Source organism: Corvus cornix, chromosome 23, assembly GCF_000738735.6.
Source record: "Corvus cornix cornix isolate S_Up_H32 chromosome 23, ASM73873v5, whole genome shotgun sequence".
NCBI lineage: Eukaryota > Metazoa > Chordata > Aves > Passeriformes > Corvidae > Corvus > Corvus cornix.
This window is the reverse complement of record NC_046352.1, coordinates 1,376,457-1,395,704: the sequence shown is the minus strand read 5'-3', so window position 1 is coordinate 1,395,704 and position 19,248 is coordinate 1,376,457. Positions and strand designations below refer to the sequence as shown.

Below are 19,248 nucleotides of genomic sequence, written 5' to 3'. Positions count from 1 at the left end.
AGCACGCGCTCGGGGTGGATGCAGCGGGGTGGGGGGCTCACCTCCAGCGTGGTGTGCACGATCTTGTCCACGGAGGAGAAGTAGGCGGCCCGAGTGATGCTCCCAGCACCCCGGCGGTGACCCTGGCAGCTGGGGAGGGGGACTCGTCCAGAGGAAGCGGGAGCGGGAGCGGTGTGGAGACAGCCGGTCCTTGATGATCTGCCAGAGAAAATCCCCGAGGTGGGTGGAGAAGTCAGGCAGGACCAGGAGCCCCCCGGGCAGCGCGTCGAGCCTGCCGTGCTCAGCCGGGGCAGGCAGGATCCTACCGTGCTGCAGGTAGTAGAAGGTTCTTGGAGGGGCTGTAGCCTGAAAAAAGAGTGGGAAAGGACAGGTGTTGTGGCACGCCCCTGAGGATGGGCTGGGACAGGGACCCTGCTTGCGAGGCCGCCCGGATGAAAGCTGTGAACCGGGACTCAGCTCCTCCCACCTGGGCACAGTACTGGGATCCTGAGACGGCTTGGATGAGCGATCCACAGGGCCCGGCCCCATTTATCCCGCAGGATCCCTGGGAGCTGCCCTGAGTGACGGCCCACCCAAAGGTGAAACTGTCAGCCACCTCCTCTCATCCCTAAACCCATCCCCTTCCCGACCAGGATAAACCCCCAGGTGGTCCCACCTCCACCCAGAAGGGCTGGGGACGCAGCTCTGGGTTTTCTGGGTTCCCTGCTCCAGCCCAGACCATCCCAAAACCATCTCATGGCAGTGTGTGGCTTCTCGCAGCTCCAGAGCACCACGATCTGCAAGGGGGAGGACAGGTGTGTCCGGAGCCTGCCCTGGATGATGGTCAGAGGCACCGTGGTCTGGGGCCATTTCCCGCTCGGGGGTGGGGTGGCTGCTCCGGCTCCCTGCCCGTGCCCCAGCTCCCTGCCTGCCCCTCTCACCTGCCTAAGGGGAAGAAGCGGTCGCTGAGCTATGCAGGGAGGACAGGCAGGTTGGGCTGTGCCGTGCTGGTGGAGAGGCTGGTGTCCTCGTCCAGGCTCAGCACCGCGTCCGTCTGGATGGCCTCGGGGACAGCCTTGTGGTGACCACTGAGCACCCGAGGGACCCGGGAGCACGGCCTCACCTCGCACCAGCCGCGGGGAGCTGCGGGAGGGGATCACCGCTGCCCCTGGAGGATGCGGGACATGCACCCACTGCGGCACCACCCGCTGCAGCGTCACCCGCTGCGGTGTCACCCTCTGCAGTGTCACCTGCTGCGGTGTCACCCTCTGCGGTGTCACCCACTGCGGTGTCACCCACTGCGGTGTAGTCCACCTGGCACAGGATGGGCACGGTGTCACCCACTGCAGCGTCACCCACTGCAGTGTGGCTCTGCGTGGGGAAGCCCACGATACGCTCAGGGAAGCTGCGCCACACCAAGAAGGCGAGAGAGCTCGTTGGTCCATCTGGAGGTGTAGCCCCAACGCCCTGCTCGGGGTCCCAGAAGTCCCACCAGCCCCGCCCCGGCCGGGTACCGGTGGTAGAAGGCGGCAGCGGTGAGGACGATGCTGTGGTAGTACCTGGGGGAAGAGTGGGGTGAGGGGCAGGATGTGGCCGAGCCCCCCGGCCAGGCGGCCAGCCCGTCCACCAGCTCCCGCAGCCCCGCGGGCAGGTACTCGGTGAAGAGGACCTTGATGGGTGGCAGCTTGGTGACAGCGGCCACCAGGACGTTCATCAGGATGTCCTCGGCCCCATCCCTGCACTCTGCCTGCTGGGCCACCAGCTCCTTGTGCTGCTTCCGCTGGGTCCTCGGCAGGAGCAGAGTGCGGGGCTGAGGGGCTCCGCTGCCCGGGCGGGGGGTCCCCGCACAACTGGTTGAGGCAGTCCTGCCGCTGGGAGAAAGGCCGGCTGCCGGCCGTGCCCTTCACGAGGACGGGGTCGAGGCGCAGCTGGGAGGACACCAGGGGCATGTAACCAAACCAGTCGGCGCCTCACGGCTTCTCCAAGCTTGGATATTTCTTGCGCAGGACGGAGACCTGGTCCTTGAAGCTCCCGCAGGGCTCTGTGCCCCGGGAACGGGGCACCCGGAGCCGGCCCCGACCCCGGCACCTCCTTATTGCACTGGTAAAACCCAATAACGAGTAAAACCCCGTCAGCAGCGGCCGCCTCTGGTGCTCCTTGTGCTCCCCCCACATCCCACAGCCACCATCCGGATCCTACCTCTCCACGGGAGCCTGCCCGGGTTATTCCCAGCGTGCCGATGGCAGAAGTGTTGGAGCACCCAAAAGCTTATCGCTGCTCTGTTTGCCCTCGGGAAGGTGAAGGACTCGCCCTCCCCGCAGGGCTGGGGGCTGCCCAGGGACTGCAGGGGACCCAGCTGGAGCGAGGGAGGGAGGTCACACACACCTAAGGCAGCTGAAACACCCCTCTTCCCTTCTCCGGGGAGCGCTGCGAGGCAAGGGGGTGCTTGAGAGCGGCTGTTGGAGGCCAAGCACCTAATATTCCCTATTTCTATTCAGCTGGGAGGAGTCTGGGTGTTATCTCCGCTATCTGCAGGAGCCAAGGGCAGACCCGGGGCTGTGGCAGCCGGGGACTTTTTATGTGTGGGAAATAAAGCAGAGCACACGGGGTGCGTGGGGGGATGTTGGGATGCGGGACTGCCGGGAATGCCAGCCCCCCCGCGACTGACTCCCGCCCTCGCGTCCCGGGCTGCAGGGCGCCTTCCGCTTCCACACCACCACCATCCAGGTGGAGAGCTACTCCGAGGATCCTCTCCTCGCAGACGCGGCTGCCAGCGCGCAGGAGGTGCTGGAGGAGGCCAGCTCCCGTGAGTGTCACAATGTTGGCTGGGGAGGGTCGGGGTTCCCCCGCACCCCGACATCCCCAAACCTCCACATCTGGGCGCTGACGGCGGCACAGCCGCTGCTCTCGGTGCACATCGCCATCAGGGATTTCAACGCAGTGCGGGAGACGCTGCTGGCGGTGCGGGGCGTGGAGGCCGTGCACAGCCGTGGGCCCCGTCCCTGCAGCTCCCGCGGCTCTGCCTCCGCAGGAACCCCCAAAGGGATCTCATGGAGGGTAGGGACCCACCGGGGAGGGGGACTGGGCCGCGGGGTCACCCGTGGGTGCTCTTCTCCGCACTGGTGCTGGGGACGACGCTGACCATCCTCCGCGACGTCCTCCTCGTCCCTCACCCCCCCCACCCCCTCCAGCCTGAGTACAAGTACGTGGATCCCATCTGCACCTTCTGTGTGCCCAGCCTACCGGTCCCAATGGGGATTTGGGGTGAGGTGATGGTGCTGGAGGGGGGACATGGGGACAGCAGCTCCAGACAGCTGTGGCCAGGCACAGGGAGAGACAGAGAGGACTCTTCAAGGTTTGGGTGGTACTGCGGGCAAAGGGGATGCTGGGGGCAAAGGAGGTGCTGGTCCACGTCGTGGGGGACCTGCTGCAGAGCGTCGGCGTCCTTATCGCCTCCTACATCATCTACGGGCACAGCCACGGGGCAGCCGGCGAGCAGCCCAACGCCAGCGTCCGTGCCGCCTTCGCCCCGGGGTGTCACCAGTGCCCTGCCCGCAGGATGGGGGTGGCTCTGCACCAGACGGGGCTGTACGTACGGCCGCGTGGCTCTCGCCCTCCCAGGGTGTCCCCTCCCTGAGCCTGGTGGCACGACATCCAGGGTGGGGTCATGCTCATCACCTCCGCCTGCGCCGTGGCCGTCAACCTCGTCTGGGTGGTCACAGGGGTCCTGGTCTACCTGGGGGCCCAGCGCCTGCTCTCGGGGGACTGCAGTGTGGGGTGGGGTCTCTCCACAGAGATCCTGGGGGCCCTGCTCTCCGTGCTCTCCAACTGTCCCAGCACTGCCGGGGAGCCGGGAATGGTGCTCGGAATGGCCCGGCAGTGAGGCAGCAGAGGCACCGCCAGCCCTGTGCAAGGAGCATCCCTGGGAATGAGTGCCAGGTGTCCCCGGGGTGCCCTGAGGGACCTGGGGAGCCCTGGCAAAGTCCTGGCACCATGAGCAGGGCAAGCCGGGCAGGTAAGCGGTGGCACCAGCCCGGGGTGCCCTCCCCATGGGGACCAGGTGCTCTCCTCTTTGCGCTCTGGGTGTCCTCACGCCCCCCCACCAAAACCATGAACTTCGGGTGGCATCTGGCCATCCTGACGGACGCTGCCCACCTCCTGACGGACTTTGCCAGCATCATGATCAGCCATGTCCCCCCAATGTCCCCCCGATGTCCTGTGTCCGCAGGCGGGTACCTGGCGCACAGTGGGACCCCACTGTGGCACGGGATGAGCTGATCTGTGCCCAGCTCGGGGCAGGACCCCTGTTCCCTGCTGCGGGTGCGGCCAGAGCTCCCTGTTGGCTTTCTGTGGCTCAAAACACCCAGCAGTGGGGTGATCGCTGTGGGGTCACTCCGAGTGGCTGCCCAGAGCCCCTCTTGTCCTGACTGGCATCTGCCTCTTCTTCATGGTGGGGGAAGCCGTGGGTGAGTGCTGGGTGCAGGGTCGGGGGGCCGACGGCCACCCCGGCCAGCAGCAGCGGGCACGCAGGAAGCTCTACCTGGCCGTGCAGGGACAGGCGCCCGCCCTGGAGCTGGGGACGCGGCGTGGCCAGCACTGCCACACGCCCACCCCTTTGCCCGGCAGGTTCTATGTGGGGGCTGCGCAAAAGGACGGGCACAGCTCGGCCGGGGAAGGGGCTGGGGGAGCATTCAGGGTCCAACCCGCTCCCCAAAGCCCAGCCCCAGCCCGGGGGGGTGCGGATGTCGTGTCCCCTCTTTGCCGTGGGGCTCCCGAGTGGGGTCTGGTGGCAGCCGGCGACGAGAAACGGCACCTCCTGAGCGAGGGCTCAGGCGGGTATGGGGGTGCTGCCACAGCGCCGGCCACACGCCGGGGTCACCACGCCGACTTCCCGACCCGGAGGAGGACCTCCTCCAGCCGGGATTTGCACACGAATCCCGGCTCTTCACACGAGCCGAGGCCACCGGGGGCGAGGGGGCCCAGCCCGGGGCAGCCTCCGCGGGCGCTTTGCAGCCGGCTTGGCCGTCTGGGGACGCTGTGGGGGGGTCCCAGAGCAATCCCCCCACACCAGCAGCCCCCCGAGTGGCACGGGGATGTTCTGTCCCCTCTGCCGCGGGGGCTGCAGCCATGCCCGGGTGTGCAGCTCCAGTCTGAGGGCTCCCCAAGGCGGGGAGGGGGGGCGGTCACCGTGTGCCTTTGGAGGGGACCTGTGGAAGGGGGGATCGGGCTCCAGGCTTATCCATCACATGGCTGGATCTAAACTGGGGGCGCAATTAGCCCCAGGGCAATTAACGCCGCTCACCCGGGGCGGGGGGCAGGAGTCCCGGAAGTCCGGCTCAGCGGGGACCAAGGGGGAAACTGAGGCAGCACCCAGAGCTGGGCCACAAGCAAAAATTACATCCTAAATGCAAAAGTACCCCGTAAACGCTTTTCCCCTGCAAAAACACGCTGGTTTGCTGCGGACTGAGCTCAAAAATACACCTTGGATGCAAAAATACACCATAAATGGCTGAGGATGCTCCAGGCTGGGCCAGCCCCCGAAATGGGGATGGTCTTGGCATCAAGCTCTCCTGGTGGGGGGATGCCCTGTCCAGAGCCCGCTCGGGGTTGGGGATGTGTTACAGAGGTGGCAGCAGCTCCTGGCCACCTGCCCGGGATGTAACAGGTCGGCACCCAGCAGGATTTGTTCCAAGAGTCCGGTCGGTCCAACTCTTAATTTCCAGCCTCATTAGCACCTCTGGCAGTGCACGGGGGTGAGACTGGGCTTGCCAGGCTGGTGCCATCACCGGTGTCCCTGCCAGCGCCGGGCTTTGAGTGGTTGTTTCTTCCTCACCTCTCGCTCTCGGCTTTCCAGCCCCGCGGTGGGCCTTGTTTTGTATATAATTGTCACGGATTTGAAATTTGTGTATTTTGTAAAGAAAACCGGTAGCACAGGACACTTTTCTATACGGGTGCAAATAGGACAATTCCGCACGTTTTGTAATTCCTTCGGGATGGGGGGGGACACACGGCAGGGACCGGCAGCCTGGCGAGCCGGCGCCTGCTCCCCACAGCAACGTTGCCGGCGCGGGAGAAACGCCCCTGGGCACAGGATGTCCGGCGACGGACTTTGGGGGCTTAGACCCTCCTTGATCACCCCATCCTCTCCCTCGGCAGCTTCCCTGTAGTGATGGGTAAGGGGCAGGGCTGAACCCACCTCCCCAGCACCCTCAAGCACCCGTGGGGAGAGGAGTACTTTGATGGGGAGGAAGAAGAGGTGGAAGAGAACTCAGCGCCCGAGAGGACAGTTTGCTGTTCCTGGTGGCCCCTGGTGACCTTTGGCCACTTGTTTGCAGCAGAGGAAGATGGACCCCGGTAATTCAGCCCCCAGTGCCCCTTTACCGACTCCCACCCACCTGGTGACACTAATGGACGCCTTCTCCGTGAGCCTGGACCACCTCACCGAGGCCGTCCACGCCTTGGACTTCAGGATCGTGGAGGCCTCCAAGGGTGGTCGCCTGGACAAGATCGAGCAGGGATATGAGAGCCCCACACTCCCCCCGCTCAGCGAGGGGACAGGGACACACACATCCATGCTCTCCCTGCCCCCAAGCCCCACGGGCAGGATTTGGCGAGTGGGGGGATGCCCTGACCCCCTGCCCTGGTGCCACAGAATGCCAAGCAGCTCATCAAAACGTAAGTGCTCAGACTGGGGAAATTTCCATGATCCCCATGGGGGTCACACTGTGTGCGGCTTCACTCATCTCCTCCTTCCCCTTCTCCCTCTCACCGGGGGGGCTGCCTTCCTCATGGTGAGACCCCCAAACCTTCCCCCTCCCCGCTGGTGCAAGGAGCAGCTGGAGAAGTCGAGCCGGCTGGTGGAGACAGCCATCCAGGCAGCCGAGGAGCGCATCTCCCAGGAGCAGGCGGACAAGACCGCCTTCATCCAGAGCCTCATCTGCCAGTACTGTGCTCGCTTTGACGCCCTGGCAGCGCTGCTGGAGGAGAAGAAGGCGGAGCTGCTGCAGGGTGGCATCCCTTGTCCCTTGTCCCCGCAGGAGAACAGCGAGGCGGCCAAGCGGGCGCTCGGGTAGAGCCCATGGAGATGGGAAGCCCTTGGGATGTTGCAGGTGCTGGAGGGACACAGAGGGAAAAGGAGCCCCACAAAAACCCGGGGGTGAAAGCTTAGCCGGGGATGGCCGGGAGTGGATCCAGACTATCATCTCCCAGCTGGAGGACTCCTGCCAGAGCACCGAGGTGAGGAAAGGCTGCCCGCACCAGACTGAGCTGAACAACTGCATCTCCATGCTCGTGGCGGGGAATGACCGCCGTCCCTGCGTTGGGATGGGAGAAGTTCTCCTCTCCAAAGGAGTTAAAATTTCTTCTACGAGCAGCTGTGGCTGGTGAGGGGTGTGGGGGAGCAGACCTGGGGACAAGCAATGCCCAGCCTGGCTCACGGGGTATTAATAGCCCCCGGGTGACTTCGCCCAGGAGACAGACTATATTTAGGGGACACGGCTGGGCCGGGGCGATGTGCTGAGCCAGGACAGTCACAAATAACAGCGGGACCACTGCAAACCGTCTTCCAGGGACAGAAGGTGCCGTGGGGGGGACCCGGGGGGGCTGCGGAGGTCCCCACCTGCTCCATGTGCAAAGTGTTCGGCGCCCACAAGGACTGCGAGGTGGCCGAGCACCCCATGTGCAAGGAGCACGAGGACGAGCGGATCAACATCTACTGCGTCACCTGCCCGTGACGGGGACGTCACCGTGGCCGTGCCACCCTCTCCAGCAGGCCACTGAAAAAGGGGGGGACACCATTGTGGCAGGGGTGTCCCTGCAGCAGGGACATCGCCCTGGTGGGGATGTCATTTGGGGTGACTGTGCAGCATCAGTGGGGGTGTCACCACCCTGGGGGTGATGCCGCAGTGTTCCCCAAGGAGCAGTTGTGGGGTTATGCCAGGATCTGGCCTCTTTCCTGGGGACCTGATAGCACCACGGTGGTTTAAACTGGGACGTACTGGGGTTTACACAGGCACAGAGGTTGGTGGTGGTGCAGCGCCTCTGGACCGCAGCCCCCCCCGTCCCCAGCGCCACCCACTGCCATGCCCCACCCCGGTCACACGACGGGTGACGATAAATCCGGGCAGCACGAGGCTAAAATTAGGCACCGATGGGACAACTGAGCTGCAGCCCCCGTCCGGGACCCCCCGGGGGTTTCTGGGTGCCCCGGGGCCCAGCCCTGTTCCTGCTTCAGAGGGTTGGCTTGTGCCCATGTCCCTCCTTGCTGTGAGCCATGGGGACGGGGACGATGGCACGTGGCAGGTGTCCGCGGCTGCCGGGGGGTCCGGGGCTCTCAAGACAGAGCAGTGGCCCCGGCCAAATTCCCTGAACCACTAAATATTGTGTGACAGTTTGGGGGGGCCCCAGTGGGTACAAGGATGGGGCTGGGGGGGGACAGAGGGGTCAGAGGAACAAATCCAGGCTCTGCTCATGACAACAGGCACTGAGGCTGATAAGGGGCAGAGGGAACGTCCTGCTGCCCCCCAAAAGCTCTTGCTGGAACACTCGGTGGGAGATAAGAGGTGTGGTGTGCCTCTGGCTGTCTCAGGGGGATGGCGGGTCCCTGGGGGGGTTGGTGGCAGCTGGGCTTCCTCCTGCGACCCAAAACTTCCTCCCCAACCCAGTTCTCCCTCCTGTCCAGAGCAGTTCTCAATGACCCCTGATTCAAATCTTTTCCTCACTCAAACCTTCTTCCCTCAGCCAAAATCCCGTGCCCCAGCTCCAGCACTGAGACCCCAAGAGATTACACCTGGGGGTCTTCCTGCTGGGCCGGGGCTGCGGGGGACAGGGGGATATGGGGACATGGGGATGTGGGGATGCCGCCCTTCCTGCTGGTGGAGAACATCATCGACATCTACAAGCAGGAGTGCTCCAGGTGGGCACGGGCACCCTCGTGCCGCCACGAGGTGCTGCTGGACCGCCACGGCGTCTACGGGCTGCAGAGGAACGCCGCCAACCCGTACTGGCAGAGCCGGGGCAGTTTGATTTCGGGGGGCCGGTTCCGGTGCGGCACTGGGATGTTTGTGGGGACACTGAGGGACCCCCTGATGTTCGTCTTCCCCTCCCAGGACGTCTTCCAGGTGAGGCGGGGTCCCCGTGCCCATTCCGTCCCCACGCCCGGGCTGGGGTTCAGCAAGCCCGTGGTGATCCTGCCCTGCCAGCACAACCTTTGCCGCAAGTGCGCCAACGATGGCAGCCCCATGGAGAGCCTGGAGAAGCAGCTCATCTGTCCCATCTGCCTGGAGATGCGAGAGCGGTGAGAGGAGAGCCCTGACGAGCCCATGGATTTCCAAGCCGGCATCCTGCAGGATTGGGATCCGCATGACCAGCGAGCGCCTTATAAATAGCGGGGCAAGGGGCGCCGGCAGTTCCCGATGGTTCACCACCGTGTGACAGGTGCTGTCCCCGGACACCCGACACCGCGTCGGTCCACGGCACGGGCGGGCAGGGCCTCCTGGACAGGCTGTGCCCATCTTGTTTACTGGCCCGCCATTTGGCCACGGGGCAGCGCGTGGCCCTGTTTACCCCGCAGCTCCGGTTTAGGCATGTCCCCACCCTGATGCTGTTTTGGGGTCCAGCCCCAGGCCGTGCTGCTCCCAGGGCACGCATGATTTCTGGAACCATCACAATGTCCTAATGACCACGGGGCTGGTTTTTGCCCCTCCTTGGTGGGGAAAGGGACAAACTCTGGATAAGCCACCCCCTGCTGCAGCTGGCCCAGCTCTGCTCAAGCACACAGGGAGCCACTGGCGAGGTGTGTTTGCACCCCAGAACTGGTCATGTTTTGGGCACCCTGTTGCATGTGCCAGGGACAGGGGCTGCGTCTCCCCAGAGCTGCCTCTCCCCTCGAGCAGCCCCCACTGTGTTTGGGGACACAGAGGAGCCCCCAGCCCCTGCCTGGGGAGGGGTGAACCCCAGCAGCGGAGCCAGCTGGGTCATGGCCGTGACACTGGTGTGGGGAACAGCCTCTGTTTTCAGCGAGGGCTGTGCTCACCCTCTGCCCCCTCAAGCGTTTCTGGGTCAGGTTTACAGCTCTCCCTCTGGCCAGCACTGACCCTCGGCCAGCCAGCTGGGCATCATGTCCGGGGCTGCCGTGACCCATCTGTGGCAAGGGTAGAGTTACCCTCGCGGTGCAGCTGCCCGTGCTGCCTGTCCCCCCTCCTGCCTGCAGTCGCTGTGGTCACTGCAGCAGGCCCCAGCCTGTCCCCGTATCCATGCACCTGTGCATCCTGCATCCCTGCACACCTACACCTGTGTGCCCACACACCTGGGGAGAGGAGGGGGTCAGTGCACCCCGACGCCGTGTGCCTGTGCATCCATGCGCACGTCACTTGCTCCACACGTGAGCCGGGGCGGAAGGAGCCCCGAAACAGCTGTGGGGGGAGGCCGCCGCAGGGGCCAGAACAGGAACAATTTTGCAAGATGTGCTTGGCAGGTCCCGGCTCAGTCCCCTGCTCTGCCCTCCCCGGTGCCCAGCCAGCCCTGTTCCCCTGCCAGCGCCTGGCAGATAGTTAATCAATGTCACCCTGGGCAGGGCCAGGTCGTGTCTGGGTCTGGTCAGTGTCGGAGCTTAGGGCATTACAACCCCTCCATTCCTGTGAATCCCTTTAATCGAGTCCAGAAGCAATCTGCCTAAGCTGTCCCAAGCCAATTAGGGGCCAATGAGCCCCTTGTGGGTTCGGAAAGCTGAGAGTGGGCTCTCCAGGGTTAATTGGGAAGGATCCCGGGGGTGATTAGTGCCCTGGGTCCCAGGGCTCCTTGCACAGGTCCTGCTGTCTCCTCAAGCATTGCAAAGCTATCACAGGGACATTTTGGGAGAAGGCCAGGCTGCAGGGCTGGAAGTGCGCCCCATGTCCAGGAGCTGGGGCACAGGGCTCCTGTTGTGGCGGTGACACAAGAGCTGCCGCCCCTCTCTGTTCCCTGTTCTGTGCCCCTTTCCTCGCTTGGTGGCCAGAAAAAATCACTACAGCCCCTCACACCCTTGGCTGTGCTCTGGCTTTGGATTGGGATGGGCTTTAAGGTCCTTCCAAAACAAACGGTTCCGGGACTCTATGATTTATTCCACGGCCAGGCTGGAGCAGCCTGGGATAGGGGAAGGTGTCGCTGCCCCTGGCAGGGGTGGAGGGTGAGGAGGTCCTGGCGCAGGTTGCCTGGAGAAGCTGTGGGTGCCCCTGGAAGTGCTAATCAATTAATTAATTACTTACATTTCTGGTTATTAATCAGGAAGGAATTGTTCCCTGCTGATTGGCCAGGTGGGGCGGCGGGGCGGGGCGAGCGCGGAGGGCGTTTAATGATGTTAATACGCCCACCCCTCGGCCACGCCCACCCCTCGGCCACGCCCCCTCCGGGCGCAGCGCCCTGCGCCGCCCGGCCGCCATCTTAGGGCTGCGCTCCGCCCGCCCGCCTTCCTCAGCCGAGGCCGGGCAATGCGAGGCCGCCCCCGGGCCGGGAGAAGCCGCGTTACCTCAGCGCCGCCGCCGCAGTGCGTACCGAGCCCCCCCCAACCTGCAGAGCGGATCCCGCCCCGCTACAACCCACCGGGGCGCACCGCTCGCCCCAGATGGGGGGAACGATGCCAGCCCGCTGGGCCCTGCCCGCCGCCCCCCTCCTACTCGGGGCGGCCGCGCGGGGCCCCCACCTGCGGTTGTGAAGGGAAGCACCGGCAATTATGGAATAATACAAATATATAAATAATAGAGATAACAGAGATAATACAAATGCGGGCCGGGGCCGCCGCTCGCTCCCGCGGGCCCGGGAAGCGCCGCCCGCCTCCTTAACGGCGCCCGCGGCGCTGCCCGAGCGCTGCCGGAGCCCCGGGCCGGGCCCAGCCGAGCGGACACCGGCTGTCACCGCGGCCGTGCCACCGCGCCGAGCCCCGGGGCCGCCCCCGGCCCTGCCCCGCTCAAACACGGGCACACCGGGTTCCAAGCGGGCACGGAACGTCCCCCCGTGTCGGGAGCCCAGGATCTGTAATTTCACCAGCGGCCGAATAACTCCGGAGGAAAACACTGCGCTGCGTTATAGCGGGGCTGCAACTTCAGATCAGAGCCTGAACACTGAGATCCGATGGGCCAACAAGGGGTGTGTGAGAAACGCGTTACCAGGAGAATCCACTCACGGGATGGGCCGAGGCTGCACCTGAACCTTTCAGCAAAGCTGTGTGACACACATTTGCACTAAGGTTTTGAACCAAGATGTGACCAAGAAAAAGAGAGAGAAAAAAGGTATCATCAGTCTCAGGCAATGCTACAGAGATATTTTTTTCAAGTATTTCCACTGCTTTAGGGAATTTTTTTTTTTTAAGAAAAAAAATAAGAAAAATCACACTGGTAGATCAGAACTACAATAGCTTTGAGACAGCCAGTGATAAAGGTAATTCTCTTTATGTCAGTAAATAAATAAATAAATAAGTAAAATCACACTAGAGACAGGAATAAATTAAAAAAAAAAAAAAAAAAGCCTGGCTAGCCAAGGATCACTCAAGATTACAAACCAAACACCAGCACCACCTTCACACAACCAAACCAAAACGGGACACTGAAAAAAAAAAAGCCACCAAACCCTGCTGCAGATTTATGACCGTCCCTGCACGCTGCCCTATTATTGCTCTGAAAGTAAAACAGAGAGAGAGAGAGACACACACACACAAAAAAAAAAAAAAAGTTTGCACCCAGCATCTAACTTTCACTTTTGCTCAACAGAGCAAGGACAAAAGTTAAGAGTCTCCTCCGCACGAGGAATCTACAGCTATGAAAGGTTAAAAAGGATAACTGATTGCAGAGAGAAGAGAAAGCTTCAATCGCTCCCGGTTTACTTTTTGAGGCGACTGATTTTTCACCAGCCTCTTGTGGAGGTGACTGCAGGAGCAAATGTTTCTGTTATAATTAAGCTGTTTTACTCGAGAGCACAGGAGGTTCCAGTTGAAGCCCCTGGTTGGGCAGTGACAGATTTTAATTAACTGTGTCTTCCGTGAGCATCTGCAGGAATAACAGGAGGGTGTCATGCTCCCCATCCAGCCTGACCTAGACTGGTATCGTGCCGAGACAGGACTATCGAGAACGCTCCTGCTCCTCTCCCTCATACATCTTTTCGTTAAGATTTCAAATACAGCCCAGTGCGTTCAAGGTGGCAACAATTCAACATTCCAGAAGCTACTCCATAAACCTGCACCTGTTGCCACGGGCCAGGTGGAAGTGAAATCTGGCGTGGCAGCGCTGGGCCTGCCCAGACCCCGCCATTAACAGGGGTCGAGTGCTAGAAGAAAAACCACAGAACTAAAACTTAGGCACAGGAACCGGGCTGTATTTTCCCCTCTAGGGGTTAGATCGTACTTAGGCTGGCTACTCACCATCTTCAAGAGCAAAGGTTCTGGGGAAGGGGAGGTCCTCCTGACGACCGCTTCGTACACCACACCATAACTGCCACGACCAACCTCCCGAAGAGCCAGTTCCACGTTCTCCGGAGCGTGGCACCGGATCTTTTTCACGGCCACGCGGGCACCCAGGTGAATGACGTTGGGGTGCTGGCTCTTGATACTGCTAAGGGCCCAGAACTCGCGCAAGGAGCTGGAGCCATGGGACATCTTCTGCACCATGCCATCTTTCTGCAAGATGCACTCCTACATTGTTACCGATTCCTTCCACCCCGTTCCCTCGGCTTCGTGTACCTGTAAATAAAGGGCCTATCTGAGCACACCTCAAAACCACGACCCTGGCTGCCCCACCTCCTTCCCCCAGCTCCTCAGTTTTTTTAAAGACCTCTATTAAATTCCGGGTGTCAGCAATGCAAACAATCCCCTCATACAAATTCTGGAGTCTTTTAGAGCAGCACGGCTCCAAGTCCCAAGATCCAGGTGATTGTACCTCCCCTGGGCTTCACCTGTGGGGCTTCCGCAAATTATCAAAGCAGATTTGCATGAAACCAGGACAGGAGTGCTCTTTAACCTGCAGCAGGGCTGCTGCCAAGAACTCCACAGCCTGCAACAAGACAGTGACTTCCTCTTCCAAGGACACCCAGGATGGATTTCCTCCAAGCTCTATCATGATGTGCTACCAATTGCTTCTTGTTTCTGAAAGAGTTTTATTCCCTTATTTATCATACCTTCACCCCTCTTTCAAGAGCCTAATATTTATTTATGAAAAAAAGAAACAGCTCAAAAATACACATCTTCAAACTTAAAGGATGCTTTCAGACTGATATTTATTCCCTTATTTATCTTGACAAGGGAATTAATTAGATTATCTTTCAGTGTCTTCCCAGAGCTACTTATTCTTCTGGCTTTTTAAACCAGGGACACAAATTTCTGCCAAGGGGTGATTTATACTTGGGGCTGCTATGAAAACTGAAATGATGAGAGCTGACTAGGGATAACACAGCAAACACTGAGCAGGCTGCCAACGGGATCTGCAGGGCTGCTCACCAACAAAAGGCCCACAGCAGACAGCAGGAATGACAAGCCACAGGGAGCTGGCAAAGCCAAGGATCCTGGTTCTCAGGCTCGGACAGCACCCGGCAAGCTGGCCAGTATAATTTTAGCCTAATCCCTGCATGAGAACAAGTCAGGAACGGCTCCCAAAGCAATCCCTGGCAGCTCCACTAAAACCAGGGGGGTGAGCTGGAAGCTCTTCCCCCACCTTACAATTCCACCCTGGGGCTTTCAAAGCTCCTCCCTGCACATCTGCCCTCAAGTTGGGCTGCTCTCCAGCACCACCATCCAAACCAGCGCTGGGGTGAGCTGGAAGCTCTTCCCCCATCTGGAGCAGCACAACAATCTGTGGTGTTTGTGCCTGGCAGGGGCCAGGTGCCTGTGCCAAGCCCAGGCTACCAGAAAGTGACCCTGCCAGTCAGCTCAGCTCTGCCCTTTGCTCTTCCCGCAGCTCAGCTCTGTGACATCACCTGGGAGAGGACAGGGGTGTCTGATTGTCCTTAGTTTCACTAAGAATCTGCCCCAGGAGAGGGTGACACTCCTTCCTCAGTCTCCTCACACAGAGCAGCAGCAAAGCACCAGCAGACAAAGCTAATTCAGGACTCAAACTCCACAGATTTGGTTCAGCTGGCAACAAAATCCACCCCCTACATCTGTGACAGTGGCAAAGCACCAACACAGCTCTGCCCTCCATGGAGTCACAGGAGCTGAGTCTTATTTAGGGTTTGTAGTCAGGAACAGTGAGATTAAGGTATCTCTTCAAGAAAAGAAATGGTAGTAATTCACAGCTACCTTCCCAGACCAATTTAAACAGTAAATCTATTTTAGAGCTAAAAAATTCAGAGAGGCATCTTGAAGTGCTTTTAAAAAGGGACCTTTTCAAGAAAAGAAATGGTAGTCAGTAAACCAATGGATACTAAATCAATCTGGCTTTCAAAAATTATGCTGTGTGTTAATACTGCCTCTTCAGCTCCTCTGAGGCAGCTCTGCAAGCAAAGTCCTGCAATTATTTCTGTTAGCACCGAAAGCAAAGTAAAACCTGCAATCACTTTTACTAATCCTGTTTACACAACTGCATTATTATCCGCATGGTATTTTTAAAGCCTGTTCTCCATTCCTGACACATTAATGAATTCCAGCAAGTTAACACAGGACCCCTGGGATAAACAAAGTCTCACAAGTAACTCCACGCAGCTGTATTTATCCGTGAGAGATTTTTCAGCTGGACAGTGTCCCACCCTGACAAAGCCTGTCCCACCCACTTTGCCAACAGCTTTTCCTCGACCCTGATAACAGAATTTTTAAAGATACCCAGTGGCCATTACCCTCCCATCTGTCCGCCTCCTTATCTTCACTTGTGTGGAGCATATCAAGCTCAGGCTCCTGCCCAGAAGTGGAGTTATGCAAATGTTTTTATGGAAAAGGAAAAAAAAAAAAAAAAATCACAATGTATTTGCCATGTTTGATCCTCCTCTCAACAATCCAGAGAGCAAGATATTGCAACGGGGAAAAGTAAACACCCTGCCCATGGGAATGAGATGGGGTTTAAGATCCCTTCCAACCCAAACCATTCTAGGATCCCTGAACCCCTGGAAGTGTCCGAGGCCAGGTTGGAGCAACCTGGGATAGTGGAAGGTGTTTTCTTCCCTGTGGGGCTGCTGAGGCCCTGGCACAGGCTACCCAGAGAAGCTGTGGCTGCAAATGAATGAAAGCAGGATCTTCACGGAGAGGGGAAATTTGGGTTAATTATACAGAAGGAGGGGAAAAAGAAACGTCGTAACTACCTGATGAACATGAGAATGAAAGGATATGATGGAAATAAGCACTTTTGGGGTCAAAGGCTATTTCTCCTTTTAATGAGGTTTCTACAAGCTGCAACGACAGCAGGTACTCGTTCATGTCTCCTCCATCACAGAAATCCATCACAAACCACAGGTAAGCCAGGGCGCTGCTGAGCTGCAGCATGAAGCTGGTGTTGGTCTTGCGGTTGGGCTTTCGGGAGATGAGGATGTTGTCGGGCTTGAGGTCCCGATGGATGATCTGGTTTTTGTGCAGGAAGAGCCCAAAATCCGCCACCTTCAGGGTGGGCTCCGGGTCGCTGGCATCCACCCTGCTCTGGCATTTATTGACGTTGATGGGCTCCTCGGGGTTCTGCCCGGAGGCCGAGCACACCTTGCTCTGTCCCTCCCACACCTCGGGGGCCATGTAGAAGTCGGTGCCGCAGGCAGTGGACAGGAAACTCTCCAGCATGGCCCAGATGATGATGCCCAGGGCGAAGATGTCTGCCTTGGCCGTGTAGCCCTGCTTCACGTAACTGCCCAGCAGCTCCTTCTTGGTCTCGGTGTCGATGAAGGTGATCATGAGCAGCTCCATCTTGGGGTTCTCCAGCAGCGCCTCGCCCACGGGCACGATGGCCGTGGCCAGCATCTCCTTGATCAGCTGCTTCATCCGGGCGTTCATGGACTTCTTCTTCACGGGGGCGATGTTGACCAATCTCAGCTCCAGCTCGAAGGCGTCGGGCCGGTCCTGCGGGTTGGCCTCTGCCTGCCAGGCAGCTCCCGCCGAGCCCCTTCACGTGTCCCAGCTGCTGTCCTTGAAGAACATTCCTGTCGGGAAACTCCAGTGAACTCGACACTCCATGACAGAGTGCTGGAAATCAAGTAGTGTTGGCTCTTTCAACATCCCCCTGCTTCTTTTTTTTTTTTTCCATGAGAGTTCCTAATACTGACATAGGAAACTGGAATGTATGAATATATACACAGATTACATTACAAAGCCTTAAGATTTGCACTGCCAGCATGCAAACCTTTCATCCAGACCCACAGCAAATAATTTAAGTGCCACACGCTCCCAGTCACTCATGTACATAATGGGGAAGAAGGAGTGTTTCTCACCCACCTTCCTCACCCAGTTTTCTAGCAGACCCCAGTTTTACAAAGTCAAGTCTCTGAAATCAGATAACAAAAATAAATAATAAAGTCATTCAGGCCCTAAGATCAGCCACGTTAGCACTTCAAAAGCAGCTGATCCCCTTGCATTGCTTTTTTTTGACCTGACTGTACATTTTTTAATTTGACTCCCTCGGTGATGAGCTCATCAACTGAGGAATGGCACAGAATTCTGCTGTGATAAATCCTCAAGGTGCTATTGGATTATAGACACCAGAGCAGAAAGCATGTTGAGAAAAGCTGCTGGATTCCCTCATCCATGTTTCCATCAACTGAGGAATGGCACAGAATTCTGCTGTGATGGATCCAGTTAGTGGGAAAACTGTGCTGCCACTGCATTTTGAAGGATTTTAAGAACATGCATCCCCACTGGATCAGGGGCAGTGCCAGAGAGGAAAAGGCCATGGCCAGGATTATCAGCAGCCTTCTCCCAGCTCTGACACCAGGTGTGAGCCACGGGCCAGAGCCACCTCTGTCCCCTAGAAATAAATAAAAAAAAATAAATCAACCCAGGCTGGCACCCTTCACATACCTGTCACCACCAAAGCTCCCCATCCTCCCATCTGCGCTTTCAAATAAAGATCACTTCTTTAAAAGGAGGTCTCCCAGCCTCAATCTGCTCTGTGCAACAAGAGCTGGGGATAAGCAGCTTCCAGCTGCTGTTGTGCTGGTACAAAGAGCTTCTGTCAGCCCTGCAGAGTCAGGTGGCCTCAGCAAAACCCTTGTTCCAAAAGGTCAAACTGCACGGAAAAGGTCAGTCCTGCACCCAAAAGAACAAAGTAAATTGAAAAGGCAATTTTAACTCTGATTATACATGGAAATACTTACAGCCATTTTCAAGTAATATTTGGGTGGAGGAAAAAAATTAAATTTTGTTTATTCACACTCAAAGAATACAGCACCAGCTAAGAACCACCTGTGGCCTGTAAAGCCTCACACAGCACCAGCTAAGAACCACCTGTGGCCTGTAAAGCCTCAGCAGCTGCTGAGATGTGAGAACTGGGAGGCAGAGCTGGCACAGAAGTGAAGTGTGTGTGTCTGAGGATCACACCCTGCTGAGTTATGCCTTCTGCCTGGGTGAGAGAAGGGGACGCTCACCCCCTTATTTTTAAAAAGCTGGGTGAGTCACAAAGCACACCCTTTCCCTGTGCCATTCCCTCATTTCTGCCCTGCAGGCAGTGGAACCCTGCAGAGGGGAATTTCAGGCACCCCCGACCTATAAAGTGGCAATCAGTGCAAAGAAACACTTTGGGAGTCAAAAAGCACCATGAGGGGGATTTCAGGCACCCGATTTGTTTTCTCAAAACAAAGACCTCAGACAACAAAACTCAAAGAGAACACAGAGCTCGGGAAAGTGTCTTGACTTCGTGTCACGCTGGTGAACGACCCCGCAGCTGCTACAACAACTTAATATATTTTACAGTTTTTAAAGAAAAACATGGAAAAAAAAAAAATCTTTCCCAAGCGCTAAAACAGTCATGAACTTAATAAATTACACAATAATTTTCCTCATTATAAATTCTCCATAACCAAAAGCACTTCCCCATAAAAAGTCCTAAAACTTCATTGAAATTCAAGATTTTATTTCATCAGGAGTAATGAAGTTTCCTCACCTTTATTCCTGAGGTTTCCATTTCCAGTCTGCAGAACCCTCTGTCCAGAGCACTGCTAATTAAAACATGCAAATGAGGAGGGGAGAGCACTGGGCTTGGGTTTGTTGTGGGTAAATTCCAAGAGGAACTCATTTACAGGGCTCCTGCCAGGTGGGAATCTGCCCACTCCTGGCACCAGGAATCCACAGGTGCAGGCACTATTCTTTACCCCCTAAAAAAAAAGGAATCTAAATCCAAACTGCAT

The 19,248-nt window shown here is 58.3% G+C and overlaps 1 long non-coding RNA gene across 1 annotated transcript; it reads right to left on the bottom strand.

Moving 5' to 3' along the window:
- Positions 1-1,731: 1,731 nt before the first annotated feature.
- On the bottom strand, positions 1,732-18,370 carry LOC120411214. The gene is made up of 3 exons (XR_005603604.1): positions 18,289-18,370; positions 10,282-10,285; positions 1,732-1,744 (listed from the first exon to the last, which is right to left on the bottom strand). It is a non-coding gene; the product is annotated as an uncharacterized LOC120411214 (long non-coding RNA).
- Between the last annotated feature and the right edge of the window lie 878 nt (positions 18,371-19,248).